The sequence below is a fragment of the Pocillopora damicornis genome, chromosome 3, assembly GCF_964200805.1.
Source record: "Pocillopora damicornis chromosome 3, jaPocDami1.2, whole genome shotgun sequence".
Taxonomy (NCBI): domain Eukaryota; kingdom Metazoa; phylum Cnidaria; class Anthozoa; order Scleractinia; family Pocilloporidae; genus Pocillopora; species Pocillopora damicornis.
The window spans coordinates 19,423,701-19,428,700 of NC_142672.1; the positions used below are offsets into that span (position 1 = coordinate 19,423,701).

General features: G+C 41.5%; 1 pseudogene; it reads right to left on the reverse strand.

Moving 5' to 3' along the window:
• Window positions 1–1,202: 1,202 nt before the first annotated feature.
• Window positions 1,203–4,234, reverse strand: LOC149048699 (uncharacterized; annotated as a pseudogene).
• Between the last annotated feature and the right edge of the window lie 766 nt (window positions 4,235–5,000).

A 5,000-nucleotide genomic window follows, 5' to 3' on the forward strand; every position in this document is an offset into this window, starting at 1 on the left:
GCTTTTTGGTGCCGTACACCACATCTTGAATATAATGGGGGCAACCGGTGAATTCCAGAAAGTGATCAAGTTTTTGGCTGTCGAGCCTTTAGTGAACCACAGGTTGCCACTCTTCCGGCAGTCACCGGCTCCAACCACTGCCGCATGCTTCCTTATCCGCCATATGGTTAAGCCTGGTATCATCTGCTGTAGCTGCGATTTCGTGTAATGCTTAACAAAAATGAAAAGTACTGCCATCTTTGTGTACTACGAGGTCGATTCTTCATAGAGGGAAATCAGCTCCTTTATCACCTTGTCGCCGGGACTTTCGTCTTCTGGTCCTGTGGTCTGAACGGTGACAAGATCAAAGAACTCTTTCGACTGCTCATGGGCAATGTAGTTAAGGCTGGCGGTACGTGATAACTTCTACCGCTTTACGCTTTATGTGATACTGCGTACTCTTTGCGCACTCTGCTAGAGGTTGAGTAAGCTGGAATCGGATTGGGCTGATCCTTCTATCTGTTAACATGCTCATATTTTTGGTTAGTGGTTCTAAACCAGCGTGCTGTCTTCGCATAAGGGTGAAATACAAGAAAATTATCCATGTATTAGAGACGGATCGTTATTTTTTCAGGCGGGGGGATGAAAACTTTTTGGTTGCAAACAATTTACTTTGGTTTATTGCGCGTGCAAATAATTTATTTCAGTAATTAAGGCTCTGTAAAGAACTTATTTCAAAAGTTTTCAGCTTCCCCCTCCGCCACCCCCAAACTTTGGCAGTGAATAATGAACCGTCCCTCATACTAGTGGGGAGGATTTGGGGTGCCTTACAAGCCTAGAAATATGTACCCGGTAGTAGGCCTTTCCAGAATCTGCTCCGAAAAAGCTAAAAGTTGCTTAAAAATATGCCAAAGTTGCTCAAATTTAAAAAGCTGCTCAAAAATTTTGTAAAGTTGCTCGAATATTTTTAAGACAGCATGTCTAATTTTAATAACAATTGCTTTGTAATCAGCATTAAGGTACATTTAAGTAACTAGTTACAACAAATTAAGCAACCTTTAGTTAGCCATAAAGTTAGACAGTAAGTGTAACAATCTGGTTTACAAATCTAGCTAAATGTTGTTTTCGTTTGATAAGAATTAACATTGTAATCACAGATTCACAGTCTGGATCTACCAGAAGCGAAAAACTGCTAATAACACATCTAGAGCTTTCTTTGATTATTATTGTATCACAGATGCCTCTATGTAGTCCTCGAGAACTCCCTCTTGTGGTGCTGACAGAGTATTGAGGAAACTATGCACCCTCTCAGCAGCAGCAGAACTGGGCTGGACGAGTGATAACTTCCTGACCAATGCAACCCAGTGTGGAAGAGTGTCCCGATGCTGCCCACCACACGAGTTTCTCCTCTTCACTATCACACATAATGCCATCAGCGGCGGCGAGATAAAGTGGCAGCTCTGTTGCCAAGATAGCTATGGTGGCATCATCCACAAATGGAAAGTTTTTTAAGTCTTCTAGGGAACGAGCATCGGGTCTCAGTGCGGAAACTTGGACTGGGAAACAGAGACGTGCTGCCTTGAAAGCATGGACGTTTGTGAGGAACTAGACATTGAACTTCTGTTGAAAGAAGTTCAATCCAGGTTGAACACAATCCTTTGCCTGAGTAATCAGCCAATTTTGAAGAGCAGCATCACCATTGGCGATCTCTGTAGCAATGGCTAAGGTAGATGGATAGTGGCCTACTGTAACAGCATGCAAGACAGTTGATAAACGCTCAAAGCCGGTGAATATCATTGGCCTATCTCCTTTAAGATAATATGTAGCATTGACGAAGTGAACACCAACGTCAACCATAACACCTAGTTCCAGACGAAGGTCTTGTAGATCTTCGGGGTCATTGACTATTTCCAGAAGACGCTGACGAATTAGAGGAGAAAGATTCTCATTATCTTGCAGAAAGGGTGCCACATCACCAAAGTAATCAGATACTTGTTTCAAGAGCTCCCACTTGCTCCACCATCGTATATTACTGTGAGAACACATCGACTTTGTAGTTCTCTCTTTACAGAGAAGTTTAGCATTATAGCTATGGGCAAATAGATTTACCCAGTGGCAGAAAAATGTGTCTAAAACTCTGAATACAAAATGGCATTCCACATTATTGATCGTATGAGAGAAACAAATGACATCCTTTATGTTTAGAGAAAAGAAAAGCAGTTGCTTTATGGCAGCACTGTTTACTGTGGCACCATCTCTCATCCCAGCTAATACCATGTTTGGCCCGACGTTGTGATTAATAGCAATGCATGTCATCAGTTTCTGGGCCAACTCATTACCCTTGAGAGGCTTAGCAAGAACCTCTAGGCGCACAAGGTGTTGCGTAGGCTTGCAATCTTCCTGCACAAAACGTAGCACAATTGCTAGAGCCTCACCCAGTTGTGCTGTCCCATCAAATATTATAGAAGCTTTTTTCACGTTGTGGAGCTCAGCTTTCAGTTACTCTTTCTCTTTTTCCAATACAGCTAGAATAAGGTCATTCATATGGCTACTTGAAGTTAACCTTTTTGCATATCTTTTGAAAAGAGGGCGCAGAATATCTACTTTCGAAATGGGTATTCCTGCCAAAAGGGGCGTCTCTACTACCTCGTATCGAAAGAGTCTCGTGTCAGAGGGTAAAGTCGAGCCACTCGCATGATCTCGGTTGTCTTGCTTCTGTAGGCACTTAAGAATAGTTTGACTATCTTTTTTACTTTTAGCGATGCTTAAGATTCCATTCAAGTGCTTTTTTGACTTCATGTGTTTCGCAACAGTGCTCTTTTTCTGAGCGAGTGTCTCTTGGCAAGCATTGCATCTTAACTGTCCACGAACACACTCGAGAGACCAAACAGACGTTTTGGAGTTGGGATTCTTATGCTCTCGATTAGCTTTATATTGACCACGGTTCACAATTACTTTCCGCTTTCGGGAAATCGAAGCCTTTTCAAGTTCCACGGGCGAAGCTCCCCTGCTAACTGCAGTTTTAATGGGGTTTTCGATTTCTTCGTCTTCGGAAGACAACGTGGCGTCCGCCAGTTAGTTTACACACAGTCCACAGGCTACCCCAACAAAAAGGGATTATTCAGCGTTTTGACTCAAAATAGCCCAAAAGTTACCAAAAAAGTGTTAGTTTTCTGAAAAGTTGCTAGAAGTTGCTCTCTGACTAAAAAGTTACTAAAAAGGTCCAGAATCTGGAAAGGCCTACTTGGCATTGTTTCAGTCATACTAATATTGGATGTAATTGCATAACGCAGGAACATTTTCCAATTACCGATAGTTTGACGGAAGTAAGTCCGCTTTTATTCCAACCACGCCCTCCTAAAAAGTACATCCATAATGATTTGCGCTTCGACACTGTTGATGTTCACATGTTTTTAAATTTTTTTTATATGTATTCAGCTGGTTGTACGTAATCAATTTATTGTTGCGGGTGCAGCAGTTAAAATACTCACTTGCACTCTTGCGGATCTCTTTGGGGGTATATCCTGCCCCTGGTGTTTTTCAGAACGCTCGGCAGTAGGAGTCCCCTATAAATGTTGCCTCATTGTTACATAAAAGCCTAAAACTAAATTTATTGGGATGACTACCGGTTTAGAAAAGCACCAATATTTTAATTTCACAGCATTTTACCTGTATATCACTAGTTGTCTCCTTGGAGCAGCGCACAGTCTCGCTGTAATTAGATAAACATTCCTACATATCCCCAGAAAACCAAAAGAATAAAACTATTTTAACTCGGAAGCATGATAAAACTTATATTTTATCTCATGCTGTGTTCATTTAAAAATGTAGCCGGTATTCCGGCACAACATACTTACAATGAGTCACCTTGTCCAGTCTCACAAAGCACATCGAAGTGTTAGTATATTTTTCTCGACATCTCCCTGGATATCACTTTGTACGGTTTCTATTTGCTCTGATGCTCAGGATATTTACAAACTTTACTTGGCCGCCATCCCAAGCCAAATTCGTTCCTGTGCTCGGGACAAATTGTGAGATCTTCTCCGCGCTCGTCGAACAATCCAACGCGAGCCAAACAATATTTACCGTCTTCCTCTACTCCTTCTCGGGAGGCTTTAAAACAACCATACAAGTGCTCTTTTGTGCTACTAGAACAATTCTTTACAATAAAAAATAGATCTAGCGTTCTTGTTTCGAGCAGAAAAGTTACATTCTTTATTAGAATATTGCTGTAAAGAACAAACACATCGCTCATCTTTACGAAAAGTCTGCTGGTATGGTTATGCATGAAAAGCGTGGGAAATGTCGGTGTCAGGTGCGTGTCAAGAAATCCCCTCAGCGCTTAACCAAAACTAGACCCTGTGAGCAGGGTAACTGGGATACCTGGATGGTACTGGATCCTTGGAATCAAGTGTAGTGATACTATGGGTGTAGTAGACTGAAATAGTGAGCTCAAGTCTGGCTAAGGGCATACACCTATTTCAAAACACAAGCATGCTCTGCATGCAAGAGTTATTTTTTGTAGGGTGGGTGGATTACTTGAAACATTGTAAGTGGTCTACATTCTTACAATAGGAAAGAGTATTAACGCAGAAAAGAACGAAAATGTCGAATTACCTCACACACAGGTATTTTGTGGTAGATTATGTGTGTTGTGTGAGTAAATGTCACCAAAAATAAACTGTATTGGTGCCACGGTACCTGTTACTACAAAATGCAGACTGCAGACCGGATACAAAATATAGACTGCAAACTGCAGAGTAGGAACAAAATGCAGACTAAGAATCTGAAGAGTTTTTACGTCTGGTGCATAATAACATGTCATCTTACAGCTTACCGAGCGTCACGCAATCGCTTTTCTGCGATCCGCCTTCACGATTATTTGCACTATTGTGGAATATTCCTGGCCCATTTCTTGATGAAAATCGATCGCAATATTATTTCAAGCCTTCAATATAGTCTTCTTACTTTGCGCGCGAGTTGGTTGGTGTGATGTCTGTACAGATTTTACCAACGTAATA